Raw genomic sequence first — 20510 nt, 5'->3', positions numbered from 1 at the left:
CCAGTGTCCATGCTCCTTACAACTACACATGAATCCCCAAGAGAACACAGTTCCTATTGCAGGGTGCAAAATTGTCACCCATGCATTCAAAGAAAAAAGAAAGGTGAAGAAAAAAGGGGTAATCCTAGGTATATGGGCCCCACACGGGAGAGGAAAAATCACTCTTTGTCCACTGTTGCCCTCACACACCATGATAGGTGTCATGCTTCATCATCGGGCAGTTGCTCCTCCTAGGGCCGGCGCTGCAATTCCCTACGGTCCCCCCCCCGAAGGGTCACTTTATCGGATATCTTTTCAAGGACTGCCGGATGGTGCATGTGGGTGTGTGGGGTGTGTGGGTCCTAAAAACAGGGGTAAAAAAAGGTCAGTTTAAAAAAAATGTGTATGATAATAAAGGGTCATCATGCAGCAAAAATATAGAAAGATGTACGCTTGGCAGATAAATACTGCAGAATAAAAAAATGTAACTCTAAAGGCACATAATGCCTAGGTTAAAACGGTCAAAAGGTCAACATGTTTCACGCCTCTGTCGCCATAAAGGTCGGTGGCACTTCATCAGGACCAAAGCAATATTGATGATAGTTCACGTGAAACCAAATGTGAATTAAAATACCCACTAAATCAGGGTGGAGCAGAAACCTGTGTAGCCTCAAACAGGTTACCACTAGATGGTGGAAAACACTCCTGATCCAAAACCTAGGAAAGGGAAACAGACAGGATAGAAAACATGTATGCGCATTAGTACCACTTAATGCATCATAGTGTGCCACCTCTGTGTGCACAACAATCACATAAAAAAGGAACAGCATACACAAGACATTTAAGGACTCATTTTGTACTAATTAAAGTGGTAACTCAGTAAGGCATAACATGAGGCCAGGGAGGCATGTAAATAACACTAACTGTGGTCCCACCCTATAAACCACTCTGTGTCCACAAAACGTCTCTAACGCCTGCAGAAAGTTAGTCAAAGTGAACCATAAGAAAAGGGGCAAATTATCTGCTCAAAAGGGCACATATATTAATTGCATATCAAAACCTTACAAACGAGTGTGAAGTCCCACGGATGGGGGAACAAGATTTTAACTGTACCTTGGAACATTAGGCTCACAATAGACACCATGCAGAAATAATAAAGCTGCTGATGTCTAAAAATAACGGTGGCAAGCTGGTTGGTTAAAACTGGCGGAATCCTTACCTCACAATGGTAAGGAAAGTACCTCCACTGACTTGAAGCACTGGAAACCCGCGTATTATGGGGCTAAAAAGGATAGTAGAAGAGGGTTGGCATTTGGCAACAACTATTCTTCTCACAGGATTACGCCAAAACCACTGCAGATAAGAGGAAAAGTTTTCTTGCGAAGCGACCAGCACTACTAGATTTAAATGATAGATTTGGATTGATACAGCCTTGCCTCTTCAAAGTAACTTATAAAAATAAAACAACCACATATGACGATCCAGCCTTACTTCAACGTTTTCTTGAAAATTGCAGAGTGGAGTCTATGGATTGTGCAGGAGCCTCTTCTTCCTGAGAACTTTATTTATTGATTTATTTCTTTATTGTCAAGTTCTTTCCATATCTTATGTCTTCCTTGTCTATGATAAACGAGTTAATGTTTTCCTTTTCCATATCTCTAATTTCTGATGCTATTTTCCTCTTTACAATCTAAAATTATTTCACTTTATTTTTCTTGAAAACATTTCTTCCATACTCAAGTTATGTTTGTAATTATGTATTTATCTTGTATTCCTTTTTCTATGAATAATGTGTCACATTTTTTTCTTCTTCTTTTCTCTCTTATCCTCCCTCTTAGGTGTTATCTCCCTCCGGTTGTTATCTCCAACTTTTTCATATTGTTTAGAATAGTCCCCTCCTCGTGGTCTCCCCCAAAGTTGTTAAGCTGATTCGGCCTCTTGTCCTGTTGCCTCAACACCCTCCACCCATGTTTGAGTGTTTGGTATGTTTTCATGTTCTTCTTTTATTTTTATTCCATAGTTTTTTTTTCTCTCTTCTATTTTTCCTCTTCTCTTTCCTCCTTTTTCCTTGCTTTCCTTTTCTTTTGTCTTTCTTGGTTCTGTCTCAACATTACTCTCCTCTCTTCTCTTATATTCCATCTCATTCTATATCTCCTCATCATTTTTTCCTCTTCCTTCATACTCCAATTCAATTATATAGTTCTTTCTTCAAATGTTTCTGTATTATGTTACACTTATATGCATCGTAGGTTATTTTCTATCATGATTACTCTTTTATCTGGTCTTATCTTGCTTGTTCTCTTAATGTTTTTTAGATGACATTAACTGTTGTTACTTGGAATGTCCGGGGTTTACATTCTCCAATTAAAAGGCTGTGTATACTATCACATTTGTCCAAATTGAACGCCCATATAGCCATGATTCAAGAAAGTCACCTCACTGAATCTGAATCCCTGAAGTTAAAGAGAGATTGGGTTGGTGAAGTTTTTATTTCTCCAGGTGATGGCAAACGTAATGGCCCTTGCCCATAAATCTCTCCAAGCTACACTTGTTTCTCAGGAAAATGATGACATTGGCCGTTGGTTATTTACGAACCTACTGAATGAGAAAACTTTCCTTACTTTTTTTAATATATATGCCCCAACTACTGGTGATTGCCTTTTTTGGTCCCATAATGGAGAAAAATGTATGCAAATCCCTCATGATAATTTGATTTTAGCTGGTGACTATAACCAAATTGTTGATCCCTTTATCGACCGTAACTCCATGTCCTCTTTTATTTCCTCCAAGCCTCACAAATCATTTTTACGTTCTTTTCAGCAAAGACATTTAATTGATGTCTGGAGATTATGCAATCTCTCGTTGAGGGAATACACTTTTTTCCCCAATGCATCATACACAGTCACGTAGTGATTATATTTTCATGTCTCATGTCCTTTCTCAATCTGTAAATTCTGCAGATATTGGCTCTATCCTATTCTCCGACCATGCCCCAGTTTCTGTTTCCTTAGACATTCGCCACAAATCTTCTGCACCTAGATGTTGGCGTTTCAATAACTCTCTCTTATTGGACTCTGTCTGTACTTCTTTCTTTTCTTCTTTTTTACGGAATATTTTTCTCTTAACGAATCAGATACCCTTTGTTTTTCTGTTGTTTGGGAAGCCTTCAATGCAGCTGCTCGAGATTTTATTATTAATGATGTTTCCAAGAAAAGTCATAAAGCTCGAAAATCAGCTACAGATCTTTTTGCTAAAATAAAATCTTTAGAGCATGCCTATTACATATCTTAATCAAAAGACTGCTTAGAAGCTCTAATATCTGCCAAACTTAAATTTAATAAAGAATGTACGGATGATGCTTCCTTGTATCGGCTTAAGTGTAGTGCCAAATTCTATGGCAGTAATAACAAATAACAAATCAGGCAAATTATTGGCAAATTACCTTAAAGTAAAAAAAAAACAAATTTAATATTGAATCAATTCTTGATGTTCATCAGAACCCCAAATTTAAAGATTCAGAAATGTTACAAGAATTTCATCCATTCTATAATTCTTTATATATGCCTGAAACTAACCCTACATACGAATCCATCATAGATTATCTTTCTTCCATTATTAAACCTCCTGATCTTAATTTAGATTTTCAATCCTTGGAGTTGGATGTTTCAGCAAAGGAATTACACAATGCTTAATGTACTCCTAAGAAGGATAAAGCCCCAGGCCCTGATGGTTTCACTGTCAAATTTTTCTTACATTTTTCACATCTTCTCCTCCCTAAGTTACACAAACTTGTGTCCTCTTTTATTGCAAATTGGCACCGCTTGTGGGTCCTTTTTAGAAGCTTTAATTAGCCTCACTCCTAAAGATAATAAAGACCCACGTTTCTGCAAAAATTATAGACCAATATTTTTGGTAGATATTGATTACAAAATGTTCTCAAAATCCTTGGCCCTAAGATTAGAATCCTTTCTTCCAGATCTTCTAGGTAAGGAGCAGTCAGGCTTTGTAAAAGGTCATTTTCTTGCTGATAATACACGTCTTTTCTTTGATATTCTTTCAAAGGCCTCTCACTTTTCTTACTCTTTAGCTGCCGTAGCATTAGATGCGAAAAAGCCTTCGACAGAGTTTATTGGCCTTTTATTTTTTCTTCTCTCACATGGTTTGGTTTTGGTCCTAAAATGAATTCTTAAATTTTCTTCTGTGTTCAAATCCTAAAGCTGATATATTTGTTAACGGTCTCACTTCTTCCTATTTTAACCTGGACAGAGGTGTCTGTCAAGGTTGTCCTTTTGTTTAATTTAGCTTTGGAACCCTTTGTATGTAAACTTCGTCAGGATTTTGATTTTCAGGGTTTCCAACATGGTAACATGCACATCAGATTGGCAGCTTATGCTATCCCACCTCTTCTCTGCCTGCATTTTTACTTGAAGTTCAGTCCTACTCTTTTGTTTCTGGCTACAAATTAAACAATGCCAAGTGCGAAATCCTACCCTTAACCAAGTTTACTTTTAAAGAAGATTTTAAAATCACTAACTTTACTTGGCATACCAACCACATAAAGTAATTTGGAATATATTTTTCTTCTTCTATTCAATCATCAGTTTCTATCATTTTGGATAAATGTTGTGCAAAGATTTCTTCCCTTATTGACAGGTGGCACCCTTTATACTTCTCTTGGTGGGGGAGGTTAGATACCATCAAGATGATGTTATCCCTGATTGTCTTATTCACTATTTCTAATATACCAACTACCATACCCCAGAAGTACTTACAAAAATTAACTCTTTGTTGTTTTCTTTTCTTTGGAATGAGAAAAAAGTGTGTATGTCATTAGCAAAACTTAGTCACCCTAAACGAGAAGTGGGGGGGTCAACTTTCCTGATTTCTCTGCTTACCATAAAGCTTTCAATCTACGTCAGTCGTCTCATTGGCTTAATACCCACTCCTCTGATTCTCCCCTTTGGGTATCACTTGAACAATTGTTTATAGCTTCTTTCTATTTTCTAGAGTACCTTTCTTTCACCCAGAAACCTCAGAAGTTATCTACCCCTATTGTTAAACTCACACATAAATTACTAGATTTACTTTTATTGGATGGATCTTCCAAGGACTCTCTTCTTCGATCATCAGTCTGGCATAATCACCGTATAATGGTTAATAACAAACCCATTTTTTGGAAATCATGGAGGCAAAAAGGCCTTATTTGGGGTCACCAGCTTTTTCAGAATGATAAAACAATACCCTTTTCTCAGGCACAACTTACATTTAATTTTCCCACTTCATTTTCTAATAAATCTCTTTTATTACAGCAAGCTTTAGATTTAGCAATTCAGAAATCCGTCACATCCTTAAGTCAAATGAGTGTCACTTCTACTACTTCTCAAATTGTTTTAAGTACTGGTCCTAAAGCCGCAGCCATTTATAATCACTTACGGAACCAAACTCTTGTTAAAGACAAAACTAAAGTAGAACTGGATTGGGAGGGTGACCTTCAGGTTGAATGGTCCGTTCAAGTATGGAATAATATTTGGCTTAAAATCAGGAAAACATCTAGGGCAGCTAACACCTCACAGACACTTTTTAGAATATATAACAGACTACTCCTTTCCCCTTCACGTCTGCATAAGATTCATGCTGACCTCTCTGATACTTGTTGGTCCTGTTCCTCCCCAAATGCTGATTTAAAACATTGACTTTTTTGTTTTGCCCTTTCGTATAAGACTTCTGGAAGAGGATTTGGAAACAAATTACTCACATTTTTCTTCATATAGTCCCCTTCTCATTTGTTAACATTTTTTTAGGCTCTCTTTCTGAAGATTGGTTGGGATCAATGTTCCCTCTAATTTTTTTCCTCTGTGTGCGGCAGTGGAGGGTCTCTGTGCGCTGCAACCATGGCTATGTGCGCTAGGAGCCAGACCGCGCGCGTGCAGCGCCAAATGTCACCCCAAACGTTTACTTAAAAAAGTGAAAAGATGGTGCATTTTTCACACATACAGCGCCACGTTAAGGGTTTTAAGGCCGGTTTGCAAATTGGAAATACATGCCATAACATGAACTGGTTACACAGGCAAGTACAATTAATGGTTAGAAAAGCACAAGACTCCAACAATGGTATCATCATAAGATTTTACTAAATATTCTTAACTGGAGCACTGTTCATTGGGTGGGGAAGCGTTGAGAGCCTATAAAATATCACATATACACAATAGGTTACAAAAATTACATAACATATTTACAATTTGAAGTGAAATCTACTGAGTAATGTTGGGCTATCCCGCCATATACTGAGTAATGTTGGGCTATCCCCCCACACATAGTTTGTAAAAGTCTGACATCCAGGCAAACATGGACTGTGGGAGAGGGCCGTTCAAACATGTCAAGTGGCATCACTAGATGGGTGACAGGGTTGCTTCTCACGGCGATCCTTACAATTTTTCCAGTGCTGATAAACACTATCAAGGTCAACTTTCCCATTCAGGAGGTAGGCCTTTGTCCTCATCAGCATATCCAAATGATTCTGCTCTAGTCTATTCCTCGCTTTGCTCTTGATAGTATTCATGAGGCTGAATCCTCTTTCACAATCAGCACTAGAAGCTTGAAATGTTGCGCAGACATCAACAAGCTGAGACACCACACTATACTGAGCAGCATTGCGTACAGTGAAATTCACCATGTCTTGAAAGGTAGTAAATAACCCACCCTTTACATGTTCTGCCACCACATATTTATAGTCTCTGTATTGTCGTACAACATCTTCTGGTGTCTCACAATCACCCAGGACCAAGACATTCTTATACTTTTTAACAAGTCTTTGTATATTTTCAGTCCCAAAATCAAAATGGGATTGTGTTGCTATTGCCTGGATTTTAAAACTTGCCCATTCTTTCAGTTCATCTTCAGGGAACCTTTTTTGTATGTGCTCACAAAGAAGGGAAACAAAAGACAAAATAGGCCCACTGTCAAACTCTTGCCTTTCCTTGTTCAACACCATCAGATCTTTTACATTGCTGCTCCAAAAGACAGTGTCCCCCAAATACTGTTCTTTAATTTGGCCAATCTTTGCTCTTGCATACTGTACAGCTTCTACAGTAGTCAAAGAACTTTTTTGGAACAGTTTGCACAAAGATGCAAATTCACTCAGAATATCATTAAGTACTGCAAGGGAAATATGGTAGTTTGAGTCAGATAGCTTTTTGTGACAATATTTAGCAACTGGATCATTCTCTTCAACTTTATCATGCTCAAAGTACTTAAGAACAACCTCGTAATTCCGAATTAGTGCACCAACTGCAAAATGCCGTGAAAGCCACCGGACTTCATTCAATGGTCGAAAAGAGACCACTTCACAATCAGTGACCGATGCCATTTCATCCAGCTTGGACTTCCGTGCAGGAGATCTGGAGAACACAGTGTAGACAGTCCTCAATAATGTCTCCATCTCTTTAATCATTGGAACCCTCTTCCAGGCATCATCAACTTCCAAATCTTCACGATGAGCGACACAATGCTGCTCAACTAGATGGGGAATGGATTGTTTAAGGCGAGTAGCAACACCATTATTTTTACCCAGCATCACAGACGCACCATCGGATGTGAACATGACCATTTTCATGAGGTCCAGTTCATTGGCAGTGTAGAATTCTTTCACAGCAATAGTGATAGCCTCAGCATTACAACTAGTCAGCTTCACTATGCCCCCAAACAGTGTTTTGTGCTCTGTTGAGGTTACAGGTCGGAACTTGAAGTACAGGATGAGCATTTTTGTAACAGAAATATCTGTGCTTTCATCAATTATCAGTGTGTGATATAAAGCGTTACGAAGTTCTGCCATACCTTCACAGTGTATCACACTATTGATGGCCTCAAGGAACTCAAAGGCATAGTTCTTGCTCCGCCAGCTGTCTGGTATCTTCACATACAAAGCTAGGTGGTCATGGATGTCTTGTACAGATAACATTGAAGTGTTCATCTTGACTGCCAGCAACACGTTGATGAGAATCTTTATTTCATCAGGCAGGGATCTTTGTCATTCAACTACTTCTATTCTATTTGCTTTGTCAGTGGCAGTTTCTGTCAGCATTGCCCGCACTCCAAAACCAAACCTGGCAGCAGCACTTCTGTTTCTCAATATCACAATGGCAGACTCATGAACTTTGCTAATTAGATGGCGTTTCAGGTAATCCAGTTTCCAGCCATCACTCCATTTCTTCCCTGTAGAAAAGTCCCCAACAATCTTGGCTTCGGCACATGTTTTACAAATCAATCCCACGTCTGGACTGTATTGAAAAAGTTCCCCAAGTTGGACGCGAACCTTGCTTCGTGATTTCTGTGTCTCAGCCTCCACAATTTCTTTCATCCACTCTTCCTTGAATACAAGGCAACATTTCTTCCTTTGTGGTGAAGCATCGCACTCTGCAGAAGGTACAGCTTTGCGCTTGAACATATTTGTGAGAACTGGGTTTAGCCTGCTATGCCACAAAGCCTGCAAAATAAAGGAACATGGCTAAAGTTGATGCCTATGCTCATGATTGCAATGTTTCACATAGTACTGAGGCTTTGCCGGCAAAACGTAGAGTGCAATTACCTGGATTTTTCTGTTCACTACCCTGCCCTGCCAAACTTAAATGTAGCACTGTCCGTAGAGCCTACAATAGAAGTAAAGATTATTTCAGTACATTGCGAATTTGTGATACAGTGATATGCCATGTGCACCATAAGGGAACTCTACCAAACAATTACCTGTTCTGCTTGTGCTCAAGTATGCCCATTCAAATGTGTGGGGTACTGTCTGCGAAACCAGCAACTGATGAAAACAAAGGTAAGGTATGTTGTTATACTACAATGTTCAAGACGCACCACAGTTTAACTCGACCAAACAATTACCTGTTGTGCTTGTACTCACGTATGCCCGTTCAAATGTGTGGGGTACAGTCTGCGGAACCTGCAACGGAAGAAAACATAGGTAAGGTATGTTGTTAAGCTACAATGTACAAGCTGCACCACAGTTTAACTCTACCAAACAATTACCTGTTGTGCTTGTACTCACGTATGCCCGTTCAAATATGTGGGGTACAGTCTGCGGAACCTGCAACGGAAGAAAACATAGGTAAGGTATGTTGTTAAGCTACAATGTACAAGCTGCACCATAGTTTAACTCTACCAAACAATTACCTGTTTGTTCTGCCTCTACTCACGTCTGCCTCTACAACTGTATTTGTAGCACGGTCTCACAAACCTGCAAAAGAAATGGGGTGCAGATTATGAATCTATTTACCCAGCACCCCCCAATACCAAATGTGGAACATAAACAGAATTACCTTGTCTTTGTGGGTACTCACGCCTGACCATTCAAATCCAAATACCTTGCAGACTGCAAACCTGCAATTTAAAACAAGATGGTTAGCAAAGGCTCTACGAGTTACAAACAATGAATGGGACTGGCCAAATACTCCAATAGGAAAAACGACCAAATAGTTACCTGGGATTCCAGTTTAGGCAAATAGGCATGTGCCCATGTGCTTCATTATTAGCATTCATTACGTTAAACTGGTCTACAAATCTGCATTATGTGTTACACCTTCTGTGATGTGTAAATCGAGCTCCAAGGAGTCACCCACAATTTTGATTGGGCTGGAGTTTGGTGCTCTGATGAGCTTTATATCCTGATTGAAAGGATCCTTGAATGTGGTTGTTCTTGTTTCTTGTTGTACTGATCAGGGGCAGCTCTTCCTCTATGGCAGTGGAGCATCCCCCACTGCTTTTAAGCAGTGTATAGAAAAGAAACATAATATGATAATAACTTTTAAGTTATTATCATTTTATGCTTCCTGACGTGTCCGGCTGCTTTGCGGCTGGTGGGTGGACTGGGCTGCTCTCCGATGAGGGGAGGAGTGGTTTGCCCACACCAAAGTGCCCAATGACTGTTTGGTCGGCCCTCTCGGGCTGTCTGTGTGTGTGTCTGTGTGTCTGTCTGTCTGTGGCTGTCTGTGTGTCTGTCTCTCTGTCTGTCTGTGTGTGTGTCTGTCTGTCTGTCTCTCTGTCTGTGTGTGTCTGTCTGTGTGTGTCTGTCTGTGTGTGTCTGTCTGTGTGTGTCTGTCTGTCTGTGTGTGTGTGTGTGTCTGTGTGTGTGTGTCTGTCTGTGTCTGTCTGTCTGTGTGTATTTCTGCCTGTGTGTGTGTATGTCTGTCTGTGTGTGTCTGTCTGTAACCATGCAGCACAACTCACATTTTGGTGGTACTCAATGTGCTCACTCTCCCCCCCCCCCTTTCACTTTGGGCATTGCTGCACCACAAAGACCACCTCACTGCTAATTTCTAGGTTACTTAAACTTCCAGGCAAGTTACAGATTAAGCAATAGGCAGTGGATGGCAGGTTTGGATTTGGGAAGTAATGTTATAAATCCAAAAGATATCTAGATGGGTTTCACCTTCCACTGTGAACACGTTTACAAACAGCACTGCCAAAAAATCAACCGTCTTTTAATCCCACTTAAAAAGCCTGTTTGGATCAGCCAAGTTGCAGCATTTTGCACCTCCTGTAATCTTGCTGTCATACTGTGAGGAACGCCCTGGTACAGAGAGAGTCTGTAGTCCAATGGGAGATTATGACGGCCTCCTGCAATATTTTCTGACAATGTGAAGTCATTGGATGATCGAACAATGTACACTGCTGTGTTTGCAGCGTAAAGCATGACTGCATTCATTTAGGGAGTTACAAAGGGAGAAAGATTGGTTGTGAGGATATGAAATGGCAAAGGCCTGGTAGTCACCATGTGAAAAACCATAAGGAACAGAAGCCTGGAAGCGACATGACTTGCCATCAATCCTTGTTCTTTTGAAGTTTTATATAGCGCGAACTTGACCCGAAATCGGGTATCAGAGTGCTTAAATGAGCACCAGTTGCGTTTCATGAGGACACATTCATTTTTGTGAGGCACGGGGAGATTAAGTGATTTGCCCAGAATCACAGGATGTTGAGCGTCATTGCAGAGACTTGAACCTTGTTCTCCAGATTTGAAGTTGCCCGCCCTAACCGTTTGGCTACATCCTCTCCCCAAATATACATCTCTCCCTTAAATATCTTTTGTTACCATGCTGCTGAACAATTGTCCTGTGGGAGACAATACAGTGCAAATTAGGACTGTACAGAAATAGGCAAAATAAGCAATTTCTTACAGCAGATGGGAGAAGGGAGAAGCTACATAATAAAAACTTAGTAAATAAATCCAGTTGCGTTATGAATGTTACACCGATTAAATCAATTACTGTTCACAGCAAATCACTTGATCATTTTTTGCTGTTTTCGGGATGTTTATTGGTCGTAAATTATGATTTAATGAAACTAGTTGTAAATGGATAGGTGAAAAACCAGTCAAACAAACTTGGGTCAAACTAATTCATATAAAAACCTTAAACTAACCCAGATTGCCTTTGAACCAGATGTGGACCTTTCCCAGTGTAACCTGACAAAAATATTAAATAAAAAAAATAAGATAATTTGGCTTTTTTGGTCTACCAGTGATGTACACATTGTATTTGAAGTAAATTCCAATTAGTTGCTTAATAAGAAAACATTCACCTGTTTGGAAAATATCAATATTTCTACTCCCTAAAAATGTCACTTTGTGCACTTTTTTCGATTTTGGACTCTGGACACTTACATAAGTGCATGAAGATTACTCTGGATTTTGTTTCGTAGTATATGCAAAATAACAAACTAAAGTTTGATAAAGTTTAACACAAACATCTTGGCATAAAAATGAACAAGTGGGCCGTCTGCTTTTACATAACAAATGTGCTTGTGTTCAAATCTTTCAAATAAAAAGTCCCCTTTACCACTTTTATAGAGCTGCTGTATTCCTTAATATAAATTCGGGATAAAAAGGTAAGCATGTTACCAATATGTAGTAAATGTAAAGCTGTCATACTGCTTCTTCATCTCTTTGTAGAGCACTATGCCATCAGGGTCCTCCAAACGGCAGTCTACATCATAGTGGCCTCCAGTGATCCCCTGAAACTCCAGAGTGCACTTGGTGTCCTGAGCGATATCTTAATAGAAACACTGCTTGGCGTTGTCAGGCAGCTCAAACGTAATCTCCGAGGCAACAGCGTAACCCAGAAAAAGAAGGAAAGAGCAAACGAATCTCCACATGGGCGCGATCCTCAACAGCATCATAGTTATCACGTTTAATGCCTTGATATGAAGAGCCCTTGCAGCGGTACCAGCATATGAGACGGAAAACGGAAGGCTTCCGGAAGCGCTCCCTCATGTATCCCTCCTCGTTGCCGTTGCTTTCTTTTCATTGAAATCTTTGTCATTTCTCACACTTTGGTTATATATATTATATTGGGTGTGCTTCTAAAGCGCTCGAATTCCAAAAAAGGCTTCTTGGCGCTAGCGGAGATAGCAGGAAGCAACGAGATCCCATATGTGGCAGTTTAGCAGGAAGAGAAAAAGCCATGCCTGATGGGGTAAGGAAAAGTACCCCCTCTGCCTCCCCCCAAAACCCCCCGCACCACCCGCCGCTGTCCCGTGTCCTCCTGCATGCCTGCCAGTAATGAGTGCTAAAAGCCCTCAGCCTGCTCGGCGCTATTTAACTCGTCACCATTCACGGCCGCTGGACTTTGATTTATATAAATTAAATGTTGTCATAAATGACAAGACCACTATATGTAATTAGCAAAATGCTATATAGACAACATATGTATTTTGCAACGTGGGCTACCAAATGCATGACACTGTGCAGCAGCTGGTTAGAGCAAGGAAATGAACAACGTAAACGGGGCTCGGCGGCGAAAGAAATTACAAGTGTACACTGAGCTCGGCTGCGGCGTCACCTCTTAGATGGAGATTGTAGTATATTTCATAAGAATAAAATGATGAAGTCAATGTAAGTTGGGAGTACAGTTTATTCGCCTCATCCACAACCAGCTTCAGGTCCCAACTGACCTGGAATATTCAGTACATTCTTATTCCTAGAACATTACCAGTGTTCCTATTCTAACCCAGTGACATAAGCCCCACATAAGAGAGATGTAAGCCAACATAACACATCTCCCTTCTTTACAATAAGCAATAACATAAATAATGAACCTAGAAGAGATATAAGAAAGTTAGTAACTTAGAAGAAGAATTGAACATTATTTACACATAATCCTTCATGTACATTGGAGCACTGCGTAACCTTTGACTCCTCACACGAGTGTTGAGAGAAGAGTCAACACTTGGGCGAGAAGGATTTCTTATACTAAAGAGATTAGATTTGATATCAGAGTCAGACTGAGTAATGTTTTTTGATTTAACAACTACCACACGACTCTTATTCCAAATCCTCCCGTCTTGTGTCTTGATGGCATTCCCAAAAACTTTAATGACAGGCCTAACATTGGTATATTTTGACCAAGGCCTTCTCCCTACAGGTGCCTTTATTCTTATAAGGTCACCTACCTTTATCTCCTGAAATTTAACACACTTAACTTTGTCAAAATATGTTTTCCTACAAGCCTGTTTTTCCAATTCTCTCTCTCTCCAAGCACCAACATGATTGTCCACAAACCCTTTCTTTAAGTTCATCCAACCCGGACACCACATCGTGTTTGGAACTCTACCTCTGAATAACTCAAAGGGAGATTTTCCAGTGGTTGAGTGAGGAGAGCAACGATACGCATCTATTCTTTCCCTTAATGTATCTTTCCAACTTAAACCACTAGCTCTTGCAAGTTGTATGCTTTCTTTCAATGTGCGATTGACCCTCTCAACAGCACCATTCGTTTCAGGGTGATATAAAGATGCTTTTTTGTGTACTATTCCACATTTTTTAAGATAATCCTCAAAGAAACTAGAACAGAATTGTGGACCGTTATCTGATAATAAGCTATTCGGGAAACTCTCCCTCACAAATATTTCAGATAAAAACTTGATGACAGAGGTTGAAGTAATCTCACTAACAGCACAAACCTCAATCCATCGTGAATATAAATCAATTAAAACTATCAGATAGGGAGTGTCAGCAACTCCAGGAAGAGGCCCTAAGATATCAATGGCTATTTCATCCCAAGGGTGATTGGGTAACTCTCTACACACCATCGGCATTTGCCTGACTTTTAGGATCTTGTCACTTGCACAGCATTCAACACATTCTCTAACCATGCGTTCTATTTCTAAGTCCATTCCTGGCCACCAAAACTGGGTACGAACCATCTCTTTGGTCTTTACTATTCCCAAATGTCCAGCATGTGCATGTGCCAATAACTTTTTCCTTAAAGAGAAAGGAGGTACAAGCCTCAACCCACGAGTTAGCATGTCATCAGAAATTGATAGCTCCTGAGAAACTAAGGACCAAGGTTTGTCCAGACTTTTGTTGTCTTTTAATAACGACATTATCTTAACTAACTCCTCATCTTTTGACAATTCTTCTTTCCACTCTTCTTTACCTACTACACCCTCTGTAACCTCACAAACATTGAGATAATCATCTTCATCAACATAATCATCTTCACACCCTATATCATCACTTTTTACTAATCTAGAAAAACAATCAGCTGCCTTGTTAGATACGCCAGGTAAATATTGTACCTCAAAGTCAAATTCCTGTAGGGATATGATCCATCTTCTAATCCGAGAGGAGATAGAATCCAACCCCTTCTTACAAAAAACTTCCTTTAATGGTTTATGATCGGATTTGACAACAAACTTAGTTCCCCAAACTAAATTTTTGAACTTTTTTAGAGCCCAATATATCGCTAATGACTCTTTTTCAATTACCGAGTAGTTTAATTCAGGACCACGAAGACACCTGGATGCACATGCAATTAAAGAGTCATGGTCATGTTTATTTTGCACTAACACTGCTCCTAAGCCTTTATCACTTGCATCAGTGAATATAAAAGTTGGTAAGCCAGGAACAAATGCTTGTAGACACGGAGCTTTCTTCAATTCCTCTTTTATACTCTCGAATTCCTTTTTACAGTCTTCTGACCAGACAAAAGTGACACTTTTCCCAGTGAGTCTCCTCATATTCTTTGTCTTGTCCGCAAAATGTATGATAAATTTCCCATAAAATTCTACCATCCCAAGAAAGGATAACAACTCTTCCCTATTAACAGGTTCAGCAACTTTACCAATGGAAGCAACTAGATCAGATTTTGGAAACACCCCTTGGCTCTTGATACAATGACCCAGGTAGTTTACTTCCTCTAAGCCAAATTTACACTTTTCCCTTTTAAGAGTCAAACCAGAATCAGTCAATCTTCTCAAAACATGACACACACGTTCATTGTGTTCTTGTAAGTCTGACCCATATATTAGAAGATCGTCCTGGTAACATTTTACCCCTTGAAGACCTTTCAGTATATGTGTCATGATACGCTGAAACACCGAAGCAGCCGATATCAAACCAAAGGGCATTCTTCGGAATTTAAACGTACCCATTGGAGTGACAAAAGCAGTCAGGTCTTGACAAGAACTATCTAGCTCAACCTGGTGGTAGGCAGATGCAAGATCTAATGTGGTAAAGTACTTTGCTCCCTCTAATGTACCTACAATTTCATCTATGTTGGGTAACGGAAATCTGTCTACCACAACCTCTTTGTTTAATGCTCTTAGATCAATGCATAAACGAATCTCTCCAGTTGGCTTTTTCGCTACTACAATTGGAGCTAACCATTCTGTGGCTTCTACGGGTTCTATTACTTTATTTGTAATCAATTTCTCTATTTCTTCTTGTACCTTTACTTGTTCTGCAAGTGGTATCCTTCTAACTTTTGCCACTGTGGGAATTGCATTTTTCTTAAGCTTAATACAGTGTTTATATCCAATCAAACATCCTAACTTATCTTTAAACACAGAGGGAAACTTTTCTGCAAACATATCAGACAGGTTTTCTACCTCATGAATTCTCACCTGAGGTGTGGCATTCGGATCAAGTGTAACTCCTAAATCACGTTGATCCCTCCAACTAATTAGAGCATCCCCAAAATTAGTAACATAAATTTTGCCTGGAATAATTCTGCATCCCAATTCCATGCTGGCCATAAAATAACCTAAAATCTTAATAGGTTTACTGCCATATCCTAAGGGTAATATATCACTCTTAAACAATTTTACATTTTTCCCAAAAGTTTTGTGTAACAACCCTTCATCTATCATGGTGATTTGAGAACATGAATCAAATTTAAATTCTATCATGGCGTCATCTACCTTAACCAGGTGTGTGGGATGTTCTAACAACCCACTACTAATCTGAAACGTAACTGTCTTTACTTGTGGTTGTGTCCACTTTTTGTACATATTGTCTCTTTTATTACCTTTTGTCTTACAACATTTCGAAAAGTGACCCCTCCTCCCACACTCATTGCAAATAGATTTCAGTGCAGGACAATTTGAAGAATTTGCTAAATGACCGGGGTTGCCACATCTGAAACAAACAAATCTGTTTGACATATTAAAGCTCGGATTAAATCTATTTATCCCCGTATCATTTCTTTCATTGTCTTCCTTTCTCTCTTTTTGAACTTGACAAACAACTTCCTCTACTTTGGGCTCAGATTTCTTCTCAGGTTCCACCATCTTCTCTTTTTCACTTTTCAGTTCATCTACACATTTAGTCATGTGTTCCACTTGTTTCGCTATTACTAGTACTTCCTCTAAGGGTGGTTCATCTTTTAGCCATAACTCTTTTCGAATGCTATCATGAGCACATTTTAAAACAAATTGATCTCTTATTCTTTCCTCTAATGTTTGTCCAAATTTACACGAAGAAGCCAGTTTTCTTAGAGCAGATACATAGTCTTCGACAGACTCATCTCTCTTCTGTCCTCTTAGCCCAAAATGATATCTCTCCATTATTGTGCTCAATCTTGGGAGATAATGTCGATCTAACTGTTCTATGGCTATATCATACTCATTTAGGTTCCTTTGTTCTGCCGCTGTGAGCTCTGGTAAATGTTCCAATACATCTTGTCCTTCTCCTCCCAAACAGTGTAATAATAAAGAATGTTTTCTCTCTGCACTTAAGTTCGTGCCGCAAACTCTCGCATAATTTGCGAAAATTTTCTTCCATTTCTGCCATTTCACACTTGGTTCTCCTGGGCTTATCAAAAAAAATGCTGGCTGGGTCACGTTCTGCATGTTTATTATCTTTGTTATTTTAGTCTTCTTCTTTTTTTTTTTTTTTTTTTTTATAATATTCACACTGTGTCAACCTTTCTTTTTTTTTGTTTTTTTTTTTGAAAACTTTAGCTTCAGAAAGAATTATTTCATATTATGAGCTCAATTCTCCTTTGGTTTTGTTTACAAAGATCCTTTCTAGAATATTCACTCTCCTTATATTCCTTTTTTACTTGTGACCCCAAACAATGGGCTCTCTGAGTCTCAATGGAATGCGCTTTATTTCTGCTGCGCAGCGAGTCTTGGAACGCAGTGGAACTCCTTGTTTTCACCACGTGACGTACACAAAGCCTCTAATGACACGCGCTGTTATGCGTGAGCGTCTTCCAATGATACGCGCTGTTAGGCGCGAGCGTCCTCCAATGACACGCGCTGTTTAGTGCGAGCTCCTTTCCATGACGCGCGCTGTTTACTGATGACTCGCGAGCAGTGCGAGTGCATTTACTGGCTCTCTGCCTAACGCGCCGCGATGTCCATATATTTTCACTTGAAACCCCTTCCTTAATTTAAATAGCCTCCCGCCGTACTCCTCACCGCTCTACAGAGTTTCCTTCCTTCATGTGGAGTCGAGGACATCAGCCGCTGGGAAGACTTCGCTTCCTTCCTTTTGAAGCGCAGCCGCTGGGGAGGCAGAAAGAGTTGAGGATAGCTGTGTGTTGAGGCTTCTTGAGGTAGGATCGTCGCCAAATAAATGTAGTATATTTCATAAGAATAAAATGATGAAGTCAATGTAAGTTGGGAGTACAGTTTATTCGCCTCATCCACAACCAGCTTCAGGTCCCAACTGACCTGGAATATTCAGTACATTCTTATTCCTAGAACATTACCAGTGTTCCTATTCTAACCCAGTGACATAAGCCCCACATAAGAGAGATGTAAGCCAACATAACAGAGATGGCTTCCTAGTTCCTACTACTACTACTGTTATTTTCATGCTCCTACCAGACCCGGTTCTGCCTGCGCTCAAATGTAATGCAGAAAGCAGGCCGTCAATAAAAAAACCGAAAATGCATTATACAGTGTTTTTTTGTTTGTTTTTAGTGCTGCTCGGGTACAGCGCTAGCGCTCCAATACCTTCTGGTCGATTTCGCGCTATATAACTGGGAAAAATAAATAAATCAAGGCTCTCCTCAGAGCCACATGTAAGAATTCTCAAGAAGTGCCTTCAACCGCACGGCTGGCACCCTGTCCGCAAAAGTTGCAATTAATCAAAACAATACAGTGCGTGCGCTTCAGCCGAATCCAAAAGCGCCGGCGGCAGGTCTCGCTGCTGGGGGGAGCAACAAAAGCAAGTGCCCAGATAGTAAAACTTACCTGCCGCTTCAAGGTGATCACTTTCGCCGTCTTCCGTCCACTGCAATCAGGAAAGTCTTCCGTCCACCGCAATCAGGAAATGCCCGTTTTTCGCGCCGCTCGCCTTTTAAAAGCGGCGGCGCGAAAACTCTCGCGGGATGTACGGTGTGTGCGCGCTCCACACATGGCACTGTGCGCTCGGGGCTACAGAAGCGCGCGGCTTAGTGGGAACATAGGTTGGGATGTCCCTTGTTTTTACAAATGTTGGACTTGCTTTTGGGGGAAGCATTTCAGCAGATCACCACACATTGAAAAAATCTATCTGACCTTTCCTTCCAGGCTTGGTGTTACGATGTGTGTTATAATCACAGATTAGATACAGTTTATGTATTCCCAGTTTCTTTAGCTCTTAAACTCTCTCTTTTATGGTTTCCAGTTACAAATGTTATTGATTGTCATGCTAAGCTTTCTTATGTACGAGTTGTAATGTTGTCGGGCGCTAGGCCCACATATTAACATAAAGGATCACGCAGACACATCTAGTTATGGTGCAGACCTTGGCCGGAGCACGTCGCTCGGCCCCTTTTATTCTCAGGGTCACCTGGCTGGTGATGCCTGTGGTGGGTGGGTGTAAGGTGTGTATTACATCACTGGTGGAACACTAGAGAGTGCCTAGCTAGACACTACACCCCCCCACCTTTAATAAAAGAAAGAATAAGAGTCCAACTGGAAGAAGAATAAACAAACAACGGATAGTACTAAATCAGTTTCTTTAGGCCGTCAGCTAGGCAGTGCTGGAGCCTTGAACGGCATGGTCATGATGTTTTCATTGACCTTGGCAAAGTGTTTTAGGCCGGCCTGGTCTTGCAGTGTCGAAGTCCATGTATGAAGGTCCAGCATCAGTGAATTGAGAGCTGCAGTGAGGTCCACTCTGGAAGATCTCTGTATGTGAATCCTTTGCCTGGAGGCTGCATGGTTGATGATCTTCCTTGCTTCTGACTGCCGAGCTACTTCCGATTTGCCTCTTTCACTCAGACTCTTTCCCATTGGAGCCTCCTGGAGAGTCTTCCCACTGGGCTGCCATGAAACCGTGTGGACCGTGGGTGTGCTCTACTTCGGTATGCTGCAGGTTGACATGGGCACACAGACGGGTCCTGGGTGGCTCGTCTCGTGGAACTTTGATGATTGTTCTACAGTTGGGCAGCAGGCGGCGGTCTGATCTTGTGGAGCGAGGACTGGACGGGCTTCGCAGTTTGCCTTTGTCTTGCTGAGGTTGTCAGTCACCTGTGGCATCTGCGGTGAGATGCAAGGATGTCATCTGACTGGAACTGCTGATGCTTGGAACTGACCAGTCGCGCGGGGAGGTGTTGGAGATACTCTCTTCGCGCTGTTTGTAGCTTGCATTTGGTTCTTCTCCGTGGGCTGTCTGGTATCTTGAGGTGTGCTCATATTGTGGTGATAGGAGCCCTCTGCCCTGTCGCTCTGTTCCTTTACTCCTGCACGCCTGTGATGGTTATCCGTCGCGCTGTTCCTTCTCCCTTCTTCGAGTGGTGTTATGCCACTCTCTTCTCCATTCGATCAGGATCCCACTTGGAGGTGACATCCTGCCACATGTCTCATGTTGATGTCACATGTTATGTTATGTTATGTTATGTTATGTTATGTTATGTTATGTTATGTTAAATTATATTTATATAGCGCACGGCTACTCCGACAGAGTGTCCCGGCGCTTTCCACAAATAAATCAGTGTGTAATAACATAACACGAAACAATACAGAAAAGAAAAACCCCCCAGAAAACAACTAAGCATTAAAAAGCCATGTCTTCAAGCTCTTCCTAAATTGAAGCAAGTTAGGAGTACTGCGTAACGCCAGTGGTAAGGAGTTCCACAACTGAGGTGCCTTAAAGCCAAAGGAGCGGCCCCCAGTGCGGGCCTTATGCACGCGAGGAACCACGGCAGTGAAAAGAGCTGCAGAGCGCAGTAGGCGAGCAGGGCGATAGAAAATCAACCTGCGCCGTAAATATCCGGCCCCAGAGCCAAACAGTGCCTTGTGCATCAACGTAAGGGATT

The 20510-nt window shown here is 40.8% G+C and overlaps 1 pseudogene; it reads right to left on the bottom strand.

The window, feature by feature from the left end:
* Positions 1–621: 621 nt before the first annotated feature.
* LOC144762646 (zinc finger protein 862-like) lies at positions 622–8422 on the bottom strand (annotated as a pseudogene).
* Positions 8423–20510: the final 12088 nt, after the last annotated feature.

This window comes from Lissotriton helveticus, chromosome 6, assembly GCF_964261635.1.
Source record: "Lissotriton helveticus chromosome 6, aLisHel1.1, whole genome shotgun sequence".
Lineage (NCBI taxonomy): Eukaryota > Metazoa > Chordata > Amphibia > Caudata > Salamandridae > Lissotriton > Lissotriton helveticus.
This window is presented reverse-complemented; position numbering and strand designations above follow the sequence as displayed.